This window comes from Microcaecilia unicolor, chromosome 5, assembly GCF_901765095.1.
Source record: "Microcaecilia unicolor chromosome 5, aMicUni1.1, whole genome shotgun sequence".
In the NCBI taxonomy this organism is placed as follows: domain Eukaryota; kingdom Metazoa; phylum Chordata; class Amphibia; order Gymnophiona; family Siphonopidae; genus Microcaecilia; species Microcaecilia unicolor.
Window position 1 is genome coordinate 101,578,205 of NC_044035.1, and position 22,736 is coordinate 101,600,940.

Genomic DNA, 22,736 nt, shown 5'->3' on the forward strand with positions numbered 1-22,736 from the left:
ATCAATTCATGGATCTTAAGCCAAGAATTCTCGCTTTAAAAGAAACTTTTCTTTGAAATTTGTATGTAGATGATTTGTTTCCTTAAAATTGACTAGTTATGTTTTTTTGAACCAAGAAAAATGCAAGAATTTATGGCATTATGTGAATGAGGAGATGTTCGTGATTTGGATTCACCAACAGTTTGAATGCTGGAAATTGCTAGCAGATATGTTTGCATACCCGCTCCTATAAATGTTATGTTGATTTGCTATGGTGTATATTTCCTTATCTTGCCTCGCCATATTGTGGACGAAATTTCCATGTAATTTTCCAAATGTTGTTCTTTCCTTTAATGGTGAAATAATTTTCACTTTATGTTTCTCATTTTCAACCATTTATGCTATGTAAATGTAATTAAAATGCTTATAAATTAAAAAATACCATAAATGACATCACCTATATTTCCTCTGTTTTCTGTCTTTGGAAAATGAAAATGGGCAACATTTCATCCAACAATGACAGGTTTGGCAATAGCCCCCCCCCCCCCCTGCACTTATGATCCAACGCCTCCTTTTTCAGCTCCCCTCCATGCAACCCCAATGATCCTCCCCAGCCTACCTGATCCCCTTGTGGTTAGGTGGGGTCCATTGGGCAGAAGCAATGCCCATTTGCTTCTGCCCATGGCCACAGTTGTATACAACATGCTGGCCATGATCTTTTACAGTTCTCGGAGTACTGCACCACTGAAGCTGCCCTCTCAGAGATTCCACCTCATACGAGTCCATAGTTTGCAAAGTAGGTCACACCAGCCCTCTATTCAGCAGCCTAAACTAAATGTATACATTATTGGGAGAGCAGCTGAATACTGCTGCTGTCTGGATTATTTTTTGTCCTATGTTTGCACCATTCCAAACCCTTTCCCTTCTTATATGGATAGCAGTGGGCCATTCAGTGAGATATTTGGCCTGATACTACCCATATAAGTTTTAAAAATCTATGAATAATGAAGTCATATTTTCTCCAGTTGCTGGTGAACGTATAACTTATTTTGAACTTTGGCCAATATTAGTTGACTTGTAGACTTTTATATATATTTTTTCTATCACTCTTATTTTGCCTAATCCTTAGATATGTCAGTATGACTCTACTAATGGAATTTTGGTAGGGTCACTTTTGGAACTCTTCCAGTCTTTGCACTTTTTCTCTAGCCATCACTTGCTGCCAATTAATGTAGTTTTTAACAAGCCACGTGTTCTTGCAAACTCTTTTCTAGCTGTGCAGATTCAAAGAAAATATACTGCGTCCCCTGAAATATAATCAAACATTTACAGGTGAAGCAAAGGAAAAAGGTGACTCCGAAGGCCACCACCCTAGTTTACAAAGCCAGAAAAGCTGTCCTTTGAACCTGAGTGTTCCGTGACACATCCAGAAAGAACTGAGCACTCTTTCTGCAAAACAGCATAGACTTCTTCTTAAAATAAGATCATGATATCACTGATTTATCTGATTCATTCCAGAAAGCAACCAACACAGTAGACATGGTCGGAATTGTATCAGTGGAATCCTCCAAGAATGCAGTTAAATCAGCACTCACTGAAGATCTAATTCCACCAATTCATCCTGTCAGTCACCTTCCCAAACCTTCTTATTAGAAACATAGGGCCTTGTTTACAAGGAATATTATGGGCATCTACACAATTAGCACATGCTAATTTTAGCACATGTTAAAAATGCTAGTGCACCTTTTTAACAGAGCCCATTTAGCTAAAGAAACCTGATCAGAATTAGGCAGAAAGAGGATGTCTTTAAATACTTCCTAACTAAAATTTCTGCTGATAAGTAATGTGTTTTAGGAAAATTAACCCTACTCCTTTGAATCTACACAGCTAGAAAGTTTTTGCAAGAACATGAGAAATGATTGTGTTGGTTAGTGATTTTGGATTTTATAATAATATTGAGCCTAGATTGCTAAAAAGTTATCTTTATTTTCATTGAAATGTTTTCTTGCAGCTATTTAGCTGGTTAATGTGTTTAGTCATTCTCCTCTCATGATGTGGGCTAATTGAAAGTTGTTAAGTATCCTTGAAGTTATTGTTTTTCTTATTATGATTAGGTTAATTATTTCTGCTCTTATTTCCTTTGTTATTATTGGAAATGTATAGTTTATAAAAGCAAATAAAAGAAAAATAAGCCACTTATGCTCATTCTCATTAATTAAAAAGCAAATTCTACTCTAATTTAAAAGAGATAGGTATGGCAAAGGGCAGATTGTGCATGATAATTGCTCAATAAACATTTGTATCTAATATCAACAGAAAATGTTGGAGTCTATCCTAACATTATTGGTAAACTGTCAGTCAATGCACCCACTGTCAAAGATGTGTTTAACGTGGGAAAAAAGACCTACCACAAAATGCATTAAAGCATTTTATGGTAATTTGCTTGTGAAGTGTACGCTAATCACATGCTATTTAAATTTTTACAATACAAAGCATCTATAAGTTCTGTGCAGATCACAAAATACAAGAAGTCAGGCAATTACTGGGAATTAGAAACTTGCTCATACTAATAATCCAAAAATTTCTCAAACAGGTATGTCATTAGGGCTTTATGAAAAAATTGATAACTATACAGAATTCTAATCTGATAAGGAATGGAATTCCAGATTAGTGCATCTTGATAACCAAATCTGGTTGTAATTTTTTTTTTTTAATGAAGAAGACCTCTAGGATCGGAAAATAACAGTGTATAAAAATTTCTGAGCACTATAGATTTCATCCTATTTAAGAGACCTCATAAGCTTTAACATATGTTGTGGAGCAGAACCTTGATTTATCTTAAAGACTAATGTGCATAATTTGAACCAGGTTTGGACCTCCACACTTTAGCCAATGTAGATTGACCAGCAATGGGGTTACTTTATCCTGTCTAGTAGCTGAAAAGATAAGTCTAGCTACTGCATTTTGAATAATCTGAAGCTTTATTAATATAAACCTGGAACAACCTAAATACACAATATTACAATAGTCTAATTGTGATAAGATGAAACTTTACACAGCTAATCTAAAACTGGAACTTCAAAATGATCCCCGCTTCCTTAGTGATGTCATAGAAACAAAGAAAAATGTAGACAGATAAAGAATATATGGCCTATTCAGTCTGCCCATCCATACCATCTACTCTCCCTATCACCCCCTTAGAGTTCCTATGTACTTGTTCAAAGCTACTTGAATTCAGAAACTGTTGTTATTTCTACCACTTCCACCAGGAGGCTGTTGAACAAATTCACCACCCTTTCCATGAAGAAAAATTTCCTCAATCTACTTCTGAGTCTATCCCCTTTCACCTTCATCCTATACCTCCTCATTCCAGAGCTTCTTTTCAATTTAAAGAGACTTGCCTCCTGTGCATTTATGCCGCATAGGTATTTAAATATCTATCATTTCTCCCCCTCTCCCATCTTATATACAGTATACATATTGAGATATTTTAGTCTGTCCTCATACACTTTATAATGACTACTGACCATTTTAGTAGCTGCCCTCTGGACTATCCTGTTTATATCTTTTTGAAAGTATAGTCTCTAGAACTGTGCACAATATTTTAAATGATGTCTCACCAGAATCTTATACAGGGGCACCATCACCTCCTTTTCCCTACTGGCTATTCCTCTCCCTATGCGCCCAAGCATCCTTCTGGCTTTTGCCGCCATCCTTTCTGTCTGTTTGGCTACCTTAAGATCAACACATGTGATCATATTGAAGCCCCCGCTCTTCTTTCATGCACATGTTCTTCAGCCCCTAAACTGTACCATTCCCTTGGGTTTCTGCAGCCCAAATGCATGACCCTGCATTTTTTAGCATTAAATCTAAGCTGCCAAATAGCAGTCCATTCCTCTAGCTTTGCTAAATCCTTCCACATGTTCTCCTCACAATCAGGGGTGTCTACCCTATGGCAAATTTTGGTATCATCCACAAAGAGGCAAACCTTATCAGACAACTCTTCAGCAATATCACTTATAAAAATGTTAAAAAGAACTGGCCCAAGAACCAAACCTTGTGGTACACCACTTATAACATCCTTTTCCTCAGAATGAGCTCCATTTACCACTGCCCTCTGTCGCTTTCCATTCAACCAGTTCCTAACCCAGTCAGTCACCATAGGACCCATACCCAGGGCACTCTATTTATTAGTCATCTATGTGGAATCATGTCAAAGGCTTTGCTAAAATCGGAATACACCACATCTAACACTCTCCCTCGATCCAACTCTCTGGTCACCCAGTCAAAACAAATTAATCAGATTTATCTGACAAGATCTGCTTCTAGTGAAACCATGTTGCCTCAGATCCTGTAATCCATATTATCGAAACAAGATGGGCGATCATCTTTCATTTTGATAATACAGTCGGGGACGCCCAAATCTCAACATTTAGGTCGACCTTAGAGATGGTCGTCCCCGATTTTCGGCGTTAATGGAAACCAAGGATGGCCATCTCAGAAACGACAAAATCCAAGCCATTTGGTTGTGGGAAGAGCCAGCATTCGTAGTGCACTGGTCCCCGTGACATGCCAGGACACCCATGGTGATGCCCTCTTTTAACTATGTGACAGAATTTACGCAATCACTTTATAGAATATGCTTAGACATTTCTGTGTGTAAATTCTAATAAATGCCAATAAGTATCAATAATTGTTTGTTACGTGGCAATTATCAGTGCTGATTGGCTTGTTAACTAATTAAGTTGCTGTGCAAATCCAGAATATACTGGATTTGTGTCAGTGTTCCCTCTGAGTGACCCGCTGTGTGCAAATGTTTTCTACGTGAGCGCCAAAAACAGCCCAACAGCCAAAAAAGAGCGGGGGGGGGGGGGGGCCTCCTCCCAAGCTATCTGCAGTAGAATTTAATGTTAATTATTTAAATCAAATTTATTTCAAATCATAATTTCAATGATTATTCAAACAGTGCAGTAACATTACAGCTGTCCTCTCAAACTACCTCCAAACTCTGATCCAATTTCTTTTAAAACGTAAATAGAAAGCCGTGGTGATTGGTGGAATAGTTTCTGGAGGAACCCTAAGTACTTTTCTATAGTAGTGTCTTAACACATGCAAAGGAGGAACCAGATCACACTTAGGGAACTGATGTATATTTGAATTGTAGGTTTTTTTTGTATAGTTTGTTTGTAAATAAATCATTTTTATTGTTTTGATTTTTATATTTTGTGCATGATTTGTTCCCCGCTTAGACTTTTAAATATATAGCGGGTTATAAATAAAGTTTTATTATTATTGTTATTATTATTATTATTATTAAGATCCGTAAAATTCAATCGTTGAGTAAAATTTTCAAATGTCTTGTCACTGCAGGAGGGAGGAAAGCAAGCCCATTCATATACTTATTCCATAGCAGTCAGTTTGCAGAAAAAGCACAGGATGAGAGCAGGAGTTTAAAAGGGGGGTTGGAGGGAGGAAAAGCTCTGAGCAAGCCCATTCATATACTTACTCAGCACTTGCGATGCTCTCCTCTGCCAGCTACAATTGTCTGGTCACTGCAGGAGGGAGGAAAGCAAGCTAAGCTAAGGCGAAATGGAAAAAGAGGCAGCACTTGCGACGATCTCCTCTGCCAGAAACAGGAAGACTGCACGTCACAATCGGCATAATGCAAGGCGGCTGAACACCAATCTGGAGACAGGCAGTGAACACTGACACTGCGTGAGTGATGCTGTGTAAATGACGCTCCCGGTTTCTATGAGCGATTGCTCACGCGCTCAGCTTAGAGGGAACACTGATTTGCGTGTGCAACTTAAGTCAAGATATATAGAATCTGGGGGACAGTGCATTCAAAAGTATAGTCTTGAGCCCATTATGTATCCCCTTAAATGCAGAGAAGGAAACAGTGGCTTTTGGCACATATACAACCCCAAGTAATTTTTCACCAGGACCGGGAAGGGTTATTGGAGAGGATTTCATGCCATCTTGTTTTCCCTGCAACCAGAAAGAGTGCCTGCAACTTTAAAAGGCTGATGGGAGGTAACAGATCATGTGCGCATTTATGAACAAAACGAAAATGCCAGCACACATCAGCATCTGTTCTTCTGCGCATAAATATCAGCCTTGCAAAACTTTTATATGCAAGAAATTTTTGTGAAGGTGATATTTATGTACAGATAACAGGAGCTGTTTTTGTTCAGACATGTACACCTCATCATACCTTATGCCCCTACATGGATTTTGAGACCACTGAATGACCATCGTTTGGTTCTTCCTTCTCCTTCGCAGGCGCATTGGGAATCCACCAGATCAAGTGCCTTCTTCTTTTTATCACCCCTTCTCTGAATTCATTGCCTCTGGAAATTCATGCCAAATTGTCTTATAATCAATTTAAGATAAATTTACAAACACACCTTTTTACTGAGGCATTTCAGACCTATTAGGGAACGCTGATGGGAGACTGATGTGGCTGGTTACTCTGTTGTTTAATGTGTTGTAGTTTGTTGTTCGTATGTTGATTTTTATTTTTCTGAGTGGTTGTACGTTTTTATGTCCTAACTTTTTATGGAGCTCTTTTCTTTCTTTTGATGATTTTATATTGTACATCACCTAGACTTGTTATGTTCCAAATCTGGTGATTAATCAAGTGTACACATGTCAAGCAGGTTTCCCCCAATTAGGATGCAAGTTCTGTGCACATAAAATTTGCAAATTATTTGCTTTCTGCATGGCACAGAATTAAGTATGTGATAAAAGCTGCGTGCTCAACCATCTGTGCGCAGCTCTATTGCGTGGCTTTTTGCATCGGCTCCAGGCTTAATCGTCGGTGTAGCAGTTTTACATGGTGGTGATTTTTGAGGTAACAGGTCGTGGAAATCATAATAAGATAGATTTTTCTTCCGAGGATTAGGTGAAAACATGTATTTATATCTGGCCTCCATGTTAACAACAGCAGAAAATATAGCATATGTGTGAACATAATCAGAAATAATGACTACAATAAAACTGAACTGAGAAGTCCTAATGTGATTAAATATGAAGTAATGGAGCTGTTCAGCCAAGTGATTTCTACTTCATAAAATCACCCAGTAAAGAGGTTTGCCCAGTTTAACAATATTTGAGTTTAAACTTTACCTGGCTCTCATCAAAAATCAATTCTTTTAACAGATTGGCAGCCTTACCCAATTCACAGAGGTTTCTTGCTGAAAGAACCTCCTCTAGCAGCAGTAACAGAAGTACCAAGAAAGTAATAAAGTGCTGACTGAACTGGAACAGAGTCAAGACATTTAACTCATGCAGTCATTATACTCTAAGGGGGAAAATTATCAAGATGCGGTCAACTGTGTTAAATCAAGGTGCAGTAAAAGCCAGCCGGAGTCACCAACCTGTGGTATCTCATCACTGCAGATTTCTGACTTCCATGGTAAATCAATAATGCTGCTTGTGAGCCATCTCACTACCAGCATTATTCAATTGGCCTAGAAGTATTGGGACAACAAACTGCAGCTTGATGTACTTGGGCCACTGGAAGAAATAGTAGTAACCAGAGCACCCCTCCTCCGAACAGATAACCCCTTCTTGTGCCTTCCCCTAATAAAGGGCCTCCATAGTGCCACCCCAACCAGGCCCCTCCAACTTAAGGCCCCACCAAGCGTCCAACCCCCTCACCTAGGGGTTTCCCTTCTCCCACTTGTGAAGCCCCCCAAATCCCCTACCCCCTAAGTTAAATCCCTGGTTCCTAATGGTTCCAGGGCAAGGGCAATCCCCAGTCACTCCTGCCCTTGCAGGCACCATCATGTAAAACGGCACCGGTGACCACTAGTAGTAGTCTAGTAGTAGTCCACTAGAGGTAGCTGGCACCATTTTGGATTATACCATTGAAAAGGGCAGGAATGATAGGGGATTTATCCTGCCCAGTTTAACACTAGGGACCAGAACTTTGACTAAAATAGGCCCAAGGTAGCCTTCAGTGAGATGGGAGGACTTGGGAGGGTGGGGGACTTCCAGGTGGGGGTGTTGGCGACTATGGTGGACTCTTTGAATTGGGGGAACTGAGCAGAGTGGTGTTATGGAAGGGGAGATTTGATTGGGAGGGATTACAGGGGGTTATCAGCTTGGGACAATATTGCTTAGGTCACCACTACTGCTTCTGGGTATCAGACCCTTTAATATGCAGCCTGGTAGTATAGGCAGTAAAATAATAGCTGTGGTTACTTTACCAGTTATAATACAGCTTGTGGTGTGCAGCTAGTGCTCACTGCAAGCCACATTATAGTATTTGCCCCCTGGTGGCAGAATCTTGTATTACATCAAATAACAGCAATTGATGTTAAGGAGTCATGACCAAAGGGTAAGGGTTCCCAGAAACATTTGATACCCCCAGGAAATTAAACATTAAAATAGGTAAAATTTATTTGCTTATGAATAAAGATTACATTGTTAAACTATTTCAGACTGTCATAATAAACAGTATTTCTATTTTTCTTGTTAAAGGGTTCGAGATCAAAAGACCTCATCACAACTTTCAGATAAGTACATACAGTTTAGAAATTAAATTTTTGCATCCTTCTTTTTCATTTGTTTGGCTAATTTTGCCCTTTTTGTGTCTTTCAGAACATACAGGGCCTTTGGTGTAGGATCTTGAACAGGTAAGTATGTATTTCCCTCTCCCTTTCTCTTCCCTTTCTACAGGCCCAAATACCTCATTATTTAGTCCCAGTCCAATTCTTTATAGCAGGATGTGTTGGCTGGCTTCAGCAGTTTTCAGCGCCACAGGTTGGGTCTTCTTCTGGTACCTACTCTCTACCTTGTCAAACTCAAAAATAAATCCTAAACCATGTAATTACTTTTTCCTATCTAGCTCATCCCCAGGGCTCGCCAAAGGAGCAAACCCAATGTGCACAGACTACTTCTTGGGCACATGCCAGCAGCATGTGCTGCTGCTATTGCTGGCACTTTTAAAGGGCTCTGGAGCTTGCATCTAGCAGTCATGTGACAGCACTTCACTGTTTGCTGTTAACACCACTCCCAGACACAGACTAGTAGAGTAATGTTATGCCATCTCAAAGAAGGAGTCACTACTTTACTTTTTGTTTTTGTTTTTGTTTACATGCTGTTCTAGCCTCCATCATCACATCCTACTTAGTAGCACTCATGAGGCAGGTTTTCTTCCTTTATGTGTGGGATATTGAATGTCCCTTCTGGACAGTTCTGCTTATTTATTGGGATTTGTAATGATGTTATGGGCCTGTCAGATTATTAGAACAAACATACCTGAAAATTGAGAATATTTCCTAAAAATTCCAAAATAGATTAACATTGTTTTGCCTGTATACATCTCTACTAGCTTACACATCATATGAAGCAGACCTCATTTACATCTCTGTTTACTAAGACACACTAGCGGCTGCTGCACGACAATGCCGACACAAGGGAATTGAATGGGCTATGTCGGCACAGCACATGGCAGTCACTAGCACGGCTTAATAAACAGAGGGGTTAGAGTACTGTGTACAATCCTGGAGACCGCACCTTCAAAAAGATATAAATAGGATAAAGTCAGTCTAGAGGGTGACTACTAAAATGGTCAGTGGTCTTCTTCATAAAGCGTATGGGGGCTTAAAGATCTCAATTGGCCAGGTTCAGTAAATGGAGCTCAAATTTAGGCATCATGGAGAATCAGTTCTAAGCACTATTCTATAATAGCCACTCAGCCTGGGACGCCCTTTAAGAATAGCACTTGAACAGATTTCCGTGCCCAGCTTTGGGCATGAGAACTTTTACCAATTGTGGTAAATCTTCCAGTGGAACCAGAAATTCAGATCCAATTAGATGCAAGCCAGTTCATGATGAAGAGGGAGACTGCCAAAAAAGGAGCAAGGCATCTGACATCACTAGGAAAGCCCTGCCAAGGGAGATGTATCAAGGAAAGAAGGAGCTAATCAGGAAGAGGCTCTGCCAGCGAGTGGAGTCACAGAAGCTGCAGTGCCACAGCCAGCCTGAGGCGAGCTATGGAGCCCATCCAAGGACCTCTTACCCAGGATCACTATGTCAGAAAACCTTCTGACTTCCAACCAGTTGTAGCTCATACAGGTCCATGCTTCACAGTCCAGGGGCTCTTCTCGCTGGCACACCGGGATACTCACTCCGGAGTACAGAAGGTTCGTGCATAGGAGTGGGGGGGGGGGGAGGAGGAGAAGCAGAGGACTTTTGGCATTTGCCAGTTGGATGTTCAAAATTCAAGTTTAGATTTATGGTAAATACTTTTGTTTAAAACTGAGTTTCCCCCTACCCTCCAAAAAACAATTTTTGTTACAAAGTAGAAAAGTAGAGCTTCAAAGTAATGAGTTTTACAAGTAAAATGTAAGGCAAAACAAATGTAACTCATTACATGTGAAAATACTAAAAATTGTATCAAAGTATTGTAACAAAGCAACTGGACTTCGTTACTTCCCAACCCTGCCCGTCTCATACCCTTTCTCTTCCCCATAGCTCTCAATCATTTCACAAAAAAGACAATGCTAGAGACACTGGTGCTCCCAGAGCTCATTCATGGATCTTCAACAAGAGTGTCTGTTTACTCTGAAACAGATTTATATGATGATAGATTATAAGAACATGGAGAGCAGTGTGCTACTGTTGAGGATGTTCATATATGCATGATCATTTGCCTTTGGCAGACAATGCATGTAGAGGTTGCTAGGTCCAAGAGTAAAGGTGTGTTGAAGCTAAAGAAGCATCTGAGGCATAAGAAGTTTCTTAAAAACTTGAGGCATGTATTTGGATTCAAAGAAGTGCACATATTATTAAGAATTAGAGTCAGATGGAGAGTGTGCAGTTAAAGTTTGGGAATCATCTGATTTTTGGAATTTCTTAGAATCATCTTCATCATTTCAATCTGATTTTGAGGAAACTATACCTGGACCTTTGAAAAAGGATGTTGGCAGTGTTGAGGTGGAAGACAGATGGGTAAAAGTATCCTTGGGGAGACTCTTCAGATAGTATGTTTCTAGACATTTAAATTAGAAGGCGGGGTGACAAAAGGAAACAAGTAATTCAAAGAGTCACCCCCAGAATAAACATGATGGCAGAGGGAAATGTCATCTAATTATAGAAAACCACCTAAACTCACTAAGCACATTGAAAGCAATAAGCACAAATGCTCGAAGTCTAAGTAAAAAGGTTCAGGACTTATAAGCCCTGATGTTTGACGAAAACTTGGATATTGTTGCTATTACAGAGATGTGGTTCAATGATTCCCATGAATGGGATATGACTATACCCGGCTATAATCTTTTTGGGAAGGATAGAGAGGGCTGAAGAGGTGGAGTGGCGCTGTAGGTGAGAGACAGTATCAGAGTTGCTGAAATGCAGGGAACCTGGGGAAAGGAAGAAGCTTTATGGATCGTCCTGGAAAGAGAATATTGAACTTGTATCCACATGGGGGCTATCTACAGACCTCTGGCACAAACAGAGAAGCTAGATAAGGATCTGATAGAAGATATTCAAAAAATTGGTATGAAAGGGGAGGTGCTACTGTTGGGAGATTTCAGCTTGTCTGATGTAGATTGGAACGCCCTATCTGCCGAATTGAAAAGAAGTAGGGAGATTATGGATGCATGTCAAAGTGTCTTATATGGTGTTTAGCCCCCACCCAGTGCATTCCAGAATGCACTGAGCAGGGCCTGGGCACTGCCATTTGGTCTTGGCGGACCCGAGGGAGGAGCCATCGCTCTTGCCCTCCTGCCTCCATCCTGTTGTAAAGGTACAGGGAGGGGCATGGTGGGGGTTGGGTATGAGAGGGTGTATGTGTGCACGCGCAGGGGAAGGAGTTTGATCAACTGGACCACCAGGGAATATGTTTTTAAAAGGTTTGGGGTTTCGAGGTCATTGGGGGGGGGGGGGTGTCACAGTCCAATGGACTACCAAGGAACATGTTCTTAAAAGGTTCAGGGGTCATGGGGGGTCACAGTCTACAGGACCACCAGGGGAAGGAGTTCTGTCCACTGGACCACCATGGAAATTAAAAAAAAAAGATTTGTGGGGTAGGCGGGGGTTGCGGTAGGAGGTCGTGGTCCACTGGAAAAAAGATTGGGGTGGTCAGGGTCCACTGGACCACCAGGGTAAATTTTAAAAGAGTGTGGGGTTGGGGAGGTCCAGTGCATCAGAGCTGTCAAATGGATTTGACAGCAGTGTCAACTCAAAAACAGCAAGGATGCACAAAGGGGGATCCGTGCAGCTCATTTGCATGCAATCCCCTTTGTGCATCGCTGGCTGTTAGCAATTCGCTAAATTTTAGTGAGGCAGCCATATTTTACGACTGCCTTTGTGCATCGAGGCCTGAATATCCAGGGCTAATTCTGCCTACAGCGGGCAGCATTTAAAAAAAACACTGACCACCTTGGGCTGAATATCAATCAGTAAATTCTTGAGTGAACAATGAGTCTTCCATACAATATTTAACAGTGAATAAGGGCTTCTTTTACTATACCACACTAACGATTCCCAGCATGGCAAATGAGAGGAAACCCATTCATTTCAAATGGGCTTTCTCTCATTTGCCATGTGGGAATCACTAACTCGGCTTAGTAAAAGAAGTCCTAAGAGAGGAAACTCAAAATGAAAGATTTATCTGTTTAATTCCTGAAGTTATGTAAATAAAGGCTTTCACTATCAATTGATTTATGATAAAATATATGCTGTCTTGGCTACAGGATTTCATGGGAAGGAAGAGGGGTTAGGACAGACTAATTAATTTATTGCATGTGGTTTAATATCTACCGGTAGTGTACTAGATGAACATTGTATTCTGTTAAGGTTTCCTGGACCAACTTGACTATGCCATTGGACATTAAGGTCAATTTGGCAGCTCTCAATTATTATGTTGAAGAGGGAAGAGACTAAAGAAAGAACTCACCAAGCAGAAGTCTTTTTTCTTCTTTTTTTGGTCACAATTCATCATTGGAATGTGCTACGTTCCATCAAAGTGTTAAGACCATCCTTCCAAATAACCCAGACACCCTTTATGTGGATAGATTTAGCAGACATTTAATAGAAAGTTTTACTGCAGTTCTATCTCTTCTATCAAATGTTATTCATGAAAGAGGACTGCTAAAACATATCCTTGAAGAGCAAAGGCTTTGCTTGAATTACCGGATGTGGAATTGGGCCTTTGTGTCATACTCCAAATATGCACTTTTTCAACTTATTTTCTCTTCAAATCAACCTCTAAACTAACATCAGATGTCATTAGTGTGATAATTGAACAAAGAAACAATATAGATGTCAAGACTAACCCTTTTTAAAAACGACCTTCAATGTGATAAATATTCCTTATCACCATGGGGTTGACATGAAGTAATAAAAGTAATAAATTAACTTGAAGTCATTGCCTTGTGATGCTTATATTTTGATGCATGTGATTGCTGTCTTTGCTTTTTCCTCTGTGAAGATTCTTCATAATTTGCATCCTCATTAAGAGTGTCTTTGATTATATCACATCAAACAACAGAACAGCTACTTTACTAGAAATGCATTGATTAAAAGCACACTAACATGGATTTTAATTTTGTATTTGTCCTTCATTTCATTGCTGAGAAAAGTGTGTAGCCTTACTTCTGAAGATAAAATTTAAATGTTAATTATCTTAGATTTTTTTCCCCAAAACTATTGTTTCCTGAGATGCTAATGAAAGCATAACCTTCCTTTAGTTTTTCCTTCACAAAAATCAGTATTGTTTAAATTTATGGTCCTTTCTTGGATAATATATCACGTGAGTTACCACACAAACATTTGAGAGAAAACTTAAGAGAAACAGAAGAGAAGTGAAAAGAAAAGAGAAAGAAGAGAAGCAGTTGTTAAAGGCACAGTGATGTAGCAGGTAAGCATCACTGTACACTCCTAGGTTAGATGAACTCAGCTAGGTCACCTGCCTCTAGCCTATTGTCCTTTAATATATAGACTCCAGTCATGCATCCTGGTCAATGTATTCAAGGATTTAATAATTTTTTTTGCTTGCGTACTTATAAACATCCTTGTTTCATTAACACTATGCCACTGAAAAGCACAGACTAGTCTTGCTCTATTTGGATAGTGTCAGGGTGGCATGGAGGCAAAACGTGTGTGTGTGGGGGGGGGGGGGGGGAGTGGGACAAAAATTATCCAAATAGCAGTGATGTTCAGGGGGGAAGTTTTTAATGTGGACTACTGTTAAGTCGGGTTATGTTACCACAAGTCATATTATTTTAGTACAGGGTCTCATCTTAACGGTAGCCCCCATTGATAACTTGCCACCTTAACAATAGCCCATGTTGATAACTTCCCTGCTCAGTCTTCCATCTGGATAACACGTAAGTAACAGGGCAGTGAATAGGCTGTCCTAAGTAATCAGGATGTTATCCACATAAGATAGCAGATGGGTATTACTACTATCCAGTTAGCTGCTGGGCTGGCCACTCTTATCGGCATATTCAACATTGCTCACTATGGGCCAGATTCTATATAAGGCGCTTAAAAAATCCACGCGGTAAACATTTTCACCTAAGCGTAATCTATAAGCTGAGCCTAGGTTTAGGCATTGTATATAAAATATGCTTAGCTGATATCCTATCACCTAAAACTAAGCTCATCCATTTATACCGATGAAAATGTGGTGTAAATTCCTATGTGTAGAACTACGCACGCTGGGCCATATTCTTTAACTATGTGTGTAAATTTGGGAACGGCCATTTCCCTATCCATAGCCGTGCCTCCTTTGAACTGTGCACATTAGAATTTGGGAACAGTTCATTAAAGAATACGTTTAGCGAGTTGTACGTGTAATTTCTAATTATTGCCAATTAGTGCTCATTATTAGTGCTGATATAAATCCTGATTAGCTCATTACGGGGTCTTTTTACTAATCTGCAGCAAAAGTGAGTGTTTTTGACATGTGCTGAGGCCCACTTTTACCGCAGCAGGTAAAAGGCTGTTTTTTTTAAAGAAATGGCTGTGCGGCAAGTGAAGCACTTGCCATGTGACTATTTCAGGGTGAGAACTTACCACCATCCATTGATGTGCTGGAAAGAGCTCCTGCGGTAACCTGGCAGTAACCAAACAGCATGTGGCACTGCCCAGTTACCACTGGGTAAATACCAATACCACAAAAATGAAAAATTTTTTGTAGCACTGGAAATGGCGTGCACTGGGGGTTGGGAACTACTGCTGGGCTGCTGTGGTAGCCCAATGGTACTTTTGGTTTAGTGATTTGTAAGCCCATGTTGGGCTTACCGCCACTTAGTAAAAGACCCCCTATGCCAATTAAGTTATGCATGTTGTTAAAGAATACGCCCAGGCTCGGATCTCTAGGCGCGCTATGTAGAATCCAGCAGTATCTGTACAGTGCTGCTGAATACTCACATTTTATTTAAATGCTGCAACCACAATTTTAAAAAATTGCCACATACAGAGTTTACATATTGACCTTTTTGGGGGGAAGGCAAAAGCTCCCATTGGTATTTATACCTATTTGATGTTATGTTTGATGCACAACTATGGAACACACTCCCAAAAGCTGTGAAAACAATCCATGACCACCTAAACTGCAGGAAATCACTAAAAACCAACCTGTTCAAAAAGGCTTACCCTACCGATCCAACGTAAATCCCCACACCTGGCAACACAGCAAAACCAATGATTGTACTGGACAATATACAACCTTCCCTCCCTTCGACCCTCATGGTGTCTGAAACACACCGACCTTATTCAACCACAATATAACTTTGTATTTGTTCTCTACCGGACTTGGCCAACGCCTTTACAGTACTATGTAAGCCACATTGAACCTGCAAATAGGTGGGAAAATGTGCGGTACAAAGGTAACAAATAAAATAAATAAATAAATTATTATTTTTTGTTGTTGTACAGACACTTTTTCATGAAAAATAATATGCAAGTTTTGAAAATGGAATAATCAATAATTTTATAAGGGGGCACCTATGTTAAGCAAGAAAGTAGGCACTTAGAGGTCCTCTTACAAAGCTGCAGCAAAAGGGGGCCTGCACTGGTGTCGGTGTGTGTTTATGATGCATGTCGAGGCCCCCTTTTACCGCGGTGTGTAAAAGGCTGGGTTTTTTTAAAGAAATGAACATATGGCAAGTGAAGAACTTGCTGTGTGCCCATTTCGGGTGGAAGCACTTACTGCTCTACCCTGGTGACATTGCCTGATTATCACTGGGTACACACCGGCACTACAAAAATATTTTTGTAGCACCAGAAATGGTGTGTGCTGGGGGTGGCATAAACAGGCACTGATATCAATACCAGCCCTGGAGTAAGTATAAATGTCTATGCCTATAATTTTACAGTACATCTGTTGATTATTGTTTTAAGAGGAACTCTGGTCACACACAACAGATGCTGCCTGAACAGTGACCCCCCCCCCCCCCCCCCCCACCCAAGGTTGGCGGTCCTGGTAAGTGAGTTCTCTTAGCTCATTTTTAAAGAAACTGTTCAATGTATACTTTTTAAGGAAGTTTCTTAAGTTTGTGCTCTTTGTGGATGAGAATGAGACTGGACAATTGTTTTAGTACTCTTCCTTTCTGCGTTAATGCCCATGTTGAAGTGAAAGACTCACACCATAACAGTAACCAACCCACACCAGCACCAGCACCAGCACCACAGTTTTGTGTTTATCAATGTAGTATGTGAATTTGCATGTATACGAGATGTTGCTTTTACATACTATTATTAAGTGGGGAATTCATCAAGCAGCATTAGGGCCTTAACGCACATTACAGGAATTAACAATGTGCTAAATGCTAAGAAGTCCATAGGTATAAAATGGGTTTCTTAGCATTTAGTGCACGTTAATTCCCGTGACATGCATTAAGGCCCTAACGTCTACATGAAGGCCCTAATGCTGCTCGATGAATTCCCCCCTTATACCTGGATTCTATTTAGTGCGCCTAGAGATCTGCACTGAAATCAACGCAGATTGTATAACAATGTGCTTAACTTAACAAGCTAATGAGCACTGATAACAGACTTAACAAGCAATAATGAGCATAAATTGTCACTAATTAGAATTTAGGCGCACAACTCGCAAAGCATATTCTGTAATGATGTGCGTTGAACTTCTAACGCTTGCAGTCAAAATGGGGCGTGGTCATGGGTGGGGAAATGGGCATTTTATGGGCATTCCAAAATGTACACGCCTAGTTATAGAATATGGCCTAGTGCACCTAAATGTACATGCAGGGATTTACACCAAGTTTTCATTGGTGTAAATGGATGAATGTAGATTTAGGTGTTGAAATATGAACTAAGTGTATTCTATAATCGGTGTCTAAATTTAGGCACCGATTATAGAATACGCTTAGCACTGATTTCAGCACCAATTTTTTAGGCGCCATATATAGAATCTCCTCCTTAATATCTTATTCAGTTATTGATTACTTATTACTTATGATGCCTATATATGTTTGAATATTATTTAATTCATTATGATATTTCATATTATTCATGATTTTATGTTTGGTTATGGTTTCACTGTGCTTATGTATTTTTTTTTTTTTTTTTTTTTACATGACGCTTTGCTCCTGAAGCAGCCCTATCTGGGCAAAACATGGCTGTGTTGGGAATTGAATGAAACAAAGTAGTAACAAAAAACTTTCACTTTTGGCAGGACAGTGTAGGAGTGGCCTAAGGGTTAGTGTAATGGGTTTTGGACTTGGGGAACTGGGCTTGATTCCTGCTGCTGTCTGATGGTTGGCAGTGAGTTGAGATCCAGCGGAACCAGGTTCAATTCCCTCTGCAGCTCCATGTGACCCTAGACAAGTCACTTAACCTTCCCGTTGCCCCAGGTACAACAGTAATACAGTGTACTACCTAGACTGTGAGCCCACTAGGGACAGACTCAGAACCTGTAAAGTGAAACTGTAAACCATAAATAAATACTCAAATGACTGAATTAATGAATTTGTGGTTGCAGGATTGGCTGGTTTATCTGCTAGTGGAGTATATTTGGGCTCTGCCCAGTCATACACCTTAGGAGAAATCTGTCAGACTCCTGGTGCAGGCTTCATAGCCGAAACATGGCCCCATGTCAAGTCGTGAGAAGTTGATCATTAAAGACTTTTGAGCATCTAGCTGTCCATTGTCATCTCCACTGTCTTTGCTTGTGCCTCTGATCCACTCATGCCCCTGCTCTAGCCATGCCCCTTTTGGAACTGTTGATATAAAATTACCCTGTTTATAAAAAAGGACATAGACCAGTTATGCAAGTAACTGCTAATTTGTGCTAAGTAATGCCTTTTAAGGCCAATTAGTCATAGTTATTGCCAATTAAATCAGTTTAAGCACATAACTGACCTTATTGTATAACTGCATGTCCAGTTACCCACCAAACTTTGGGCACCATTTATAGAATTTGGAGGCATATATCTTTGCCTTTGAACACTGCCTTTTTTCAGCACTCTCTGCAGATTTTTAAAGACTAATCCCATTATTTTCAAATAGACCAATTCACTATTGATATTAGTTTTTATGTATTAATGCTTAATGAACCATTATGACTAGAGGAGTTAGCTTGCAGGTTATTAATTTCTGGAATTATTTTTTATGAATCATGCACTCTGCATACCATTACTTTAGTGAGTCACTGTTAAATGCAATTCTGTTATGCATGCTGAACATCTTCTTGCTAAACAAATGATGTGAAATTCAGTGAATTGGCCCCTAAGTCATTAAAGAATTAGCCCATAATGATACAATAGGTAATTCATGGCAATAACAAACCCTATAATTTTAGGTGCTTATAAACCCTATAGTTATATTTTTTCCTTATTTTTATATAGCAGATTATTAATAACAGGGATCCAGTCACGCATTACATAGGGGAACCCTTTTACTAAGCAGTGATAAGCCCACCGTGGTCTTGCCACATGGCAATCCGGAACTATTGTCAGCCCAACTTGGGTGCTGGTGAAAGTTTCACCTCCCGGTGTGTGGCATTTCCCGTGCTAGCAGAAATATTTAAAAAATATTTCTGCAGGTGGCTACCCGGCAGTAATCAGTGCTGCCCGGTTACCGCTGGGTTAGTACGGGAGCCCTTACCACCACCTCGATGGGTGGCAGCAAGTGCTCCTCCCCGATATGGCCTCACAGTAAATGCTCCCCTCCCTCAGATATGGCTGCGCAGTAAGTGCAAACTTACTGCACGGCCATTTCATTTTTGGCTATTTTGACCCTCTGCAGTAAAAGGAGCCCTTGCACACAGCAAAAATGGCTACTGCCACTAGTGCAGGGCCCATTTTACCACAGCTTAGTAAAAGGCCCCCACAGTAAGCAGCAATAAGTTACAGTGCAAAGTCAATATGCAGTTGATGATAATCTCTTTCTTTTTCAAAAAATTTTTTATATACCTATTATTTTACAGGTGGCAATGATGAGACGAGAAAATGTAAGAGTGCACAAAGGGAAAAAAGATGCAATATTATACTGTATAGAAATAAGTTGGCATCCTAAACATAGAACTATGGTTTTGGTGTCTTGAATGCAACATTAGATGTGAATGTTATAGATAACAGGAGGTAAATCCATACGTGCTTCAGGGGAAAATTGTCCTTGCTAAGCTACAAAAGTTGTTATGACAAACTAGTAATTGCAGTCTATAACAAACATTAGAGAGAGAGAGAGAGAGAGAGAGAGAAATATTGCTGATCAAGTGAATTTTCTAGCAGTAACCTATGAAAAAATGGATCCTTGTTCATATTGCTTCAAAGAATATGATGCAAATTTATAATTGCATGCATAAAAATTATATGTGATCTTTAGAGTCCATTTTGAAAATTATTTCAGGGAATGTATGTATGTATGTATTTATTTATTTATTAAGATCTATTTACCGCCCTTTTGAAGGAATTCACTCAAGGTGGTGTACAGTAAAGACAATTACAGCAGGAAAAATGTTCAAATAACAATACAAAGTATGGCTTAGTAAACTACTTACAATGTCAACACAATACATAATAGAACATTTTAATTGACAGTGTAGGGTATAAGCAAAGATGGAACATAGATAGGTAAGAGAGCAAGAGGAGTTAGAAAGTAAGGTGACTAATTAAAAATAAAGTTGCACATGAGGTCAGAGAGATGGTTAACATATATGGGTACTTTTACTAAAGTGCGCTGAAAAATGACCTGCGGTAATGTAGGTGCATATTTCACATGCGTGCAGATCCATTTTTTTACTGCACCTGTAAAAAAGCCTTTTTTAAAAATTTTGACCGAAAATGGATGTGTGACAAAATGAAAATTGACATGCATCCATTTTGGGTCTGAGACCTTACCACCAGCCATTGACTTAGTGGTAAGGTCTCACGCGTTAACCGGGCATTAATAGTCTATGTGCATCAAATGCTTTTTTACCGCACGGTAGCATCACATGCCAGAAAATGAAAATTATTTTCTGGCTCGCGTAGGGGCCATGCATCAAAAATGAAATTACCGCCTGGGATTGTTGGTAGCCAGGAGGTAACTCAGAATTGGTGCGCGTTGGGTGCCCGTAGGCGCTTATGCGGCTTACTAAAAGGGCCCCATAGATAGGTGAGTTAGAAAATAAGGAGGCTAATTTAAAGAAAGATGCACATGAGGTCAGAGAGATGACTTAAAATTACATTTGCTCTTTAGCATGCACAGATTTTAAGGGTTAAATTGTTGCCATTTTTTTAAAGCATGGGTACAGAGGCAAATCTCTCTCCAACCACACACTCAGGATTACCTCTTGTCTGCCTGGGTAAATTTCTAGGTATATGGGCTAAGGGTAATTTTAGAAACAACTTGACCATGCAGAACAGTGCCTGAAAAATTGCTGTTGAAAATATTTATCATATTCTATAAACCACACCTAGATTTAGATGCAATTTATAGAATATGCCTAGCTGGTTTATAGAATACATCTAGCAGTCATGCCTGCACCTAACTCTAGATGTGTCTATTTACGCCAAGTAAAACTTGGTGTAAATACTGACACCTAAGTTAGGCACAGAGAAGGTGTATTCTATAACCATGTCTGTAGATTTTCAGAACACCCACTGTCCACCCATGGCCACACCCCCTTTTTGGCAGCACACATTAAAAAGTATGCACACCTAGCAAGGTTGTGCATGTAAATTCTAATTAATGCCAATTAGTGTCAATAATTACTTAAATGGCAATTACCAGCACTGATTGACTTAAGTAATTAAATTGCATGCACAACAACCAGATTTGAATGTGCAATTTCAGATACCCTTTATAGAATCCAGGGTATATGGAGAATTCTATAACTCACACTCAAAATTTGGCACTGGAAAATAATCTGTGCTAAGTGTAGTTCTATAAAGGGCACGTGCCCTTTATAGAATCATGCTTAGTGCCTTATTCTACAAAGTTTATGCTCCTAAATTTACACTTCTAAAATGTATACACCTACATTTATGAGCATAATTTATGCTCATAAATTTAAGCTCCTACATTTATACTCCTTAATTACGAGCATAATCTATGATCCTACATACATTTAGGAGCATAAATTATGCTCCTAAATTTATGAGCATAAAGTTTGCTCATACATTTAGGAGAATAAACTATAGGAGCATAAATTTGTAGAATAAGGCCATAGTGCCAATTCCTATGCCTAACTTTAAGAACCAAAATAGTTCAATATCAATAATAAATCCCAAGGGAGAGACACTTAGTCTATAACATTTACACAATAGTCAATCCCAATATATTTATGTAGGGTGTTCGGTAAAAGATTCCACACTACAAATAAATAACCTCAATGCTTGAAGAAGGGAAACACAAGGATAATTGAGTATAGGCTAATCCTTCAGGTGAGCCTATGTGTCAGTGAAACCCTTCCAATTTTATTATTAATTTATTATGAAGAAATTTTATGAATAGTTTATTAATTGACATTGAAAAATTTAAAAACAAGTGTGAAAAACTTTAATGAAAAACCCTATAATCTTATTGTTGAGGAGCTCTAGAATCAATTCAATAAATTCAATTCAATCAAGTGTGCAAATTTTCATGCTGTCAAAAATCTTTTAAAATAGCAGGCACCAGTTAAATTGAAAAACAGCAGACCGAGGTAACTACTTAACTTGAACCTCTTATGTATTTCTGTTTCCTCACTAAACCCTGTCTGCCTTATTCATGTCCAACAGGAATCCCTGTTTCAAAAATTCTTCTTCAGGGACGCTAGTGCTGCATTCATGATGATTCCTCAATTCCATGTAGTGCAAACTTGATTGAATTGATTCTAGAGCTCCTCAACGACAAGATTGTAGGGTTGTTCATTAAAGTTTTCCACACTTGTTTTTAAATTCTTGAATGTTAATTAATAAACTATTCATTACATTTTTTCATAATAAATTCATAATAAAATTGGAAGGGTTTCAGAAATATGGAGATCTGATAATGTATAAAGCATGATAGTGAGCTGTAATTTCGGCTAGATTCACTAACACACAGGTTCGGCTGAAGGATCAGCCTATACTGAATTCGCCTTGTGTTTCCCTTCTTTAATCATTGAGGTTATTTAACCAATTTGTAGCGTGGAATCCTTTACTGAACACCCTACATAAATATATTGGGATTGACTATTGTGTAACTTTAAGGGCCAGCATTTTTGCTTGCTGGAACCTAGTTTAAATGCTTGTGCTCAAGTTAGGCACGTTGAGTCTGTATTCTATAACTATGTACACATTTTTTGTCGAATGACCCTGATGCCTATGGCC

General features: G+C 39.3%; 1 protein-coding gene across 1 annotated transcript in view; it reads right to left on the reverse strand.

Moving 5' to 3' along the window:
• CTNNA3 (catenin alpha 3) overlaps positions 1-22,736 on the reverse strand; it is a 1,864,538-nt gene that overhangs the window by 521,610 nt on the left and 1,320,192 nt on the right.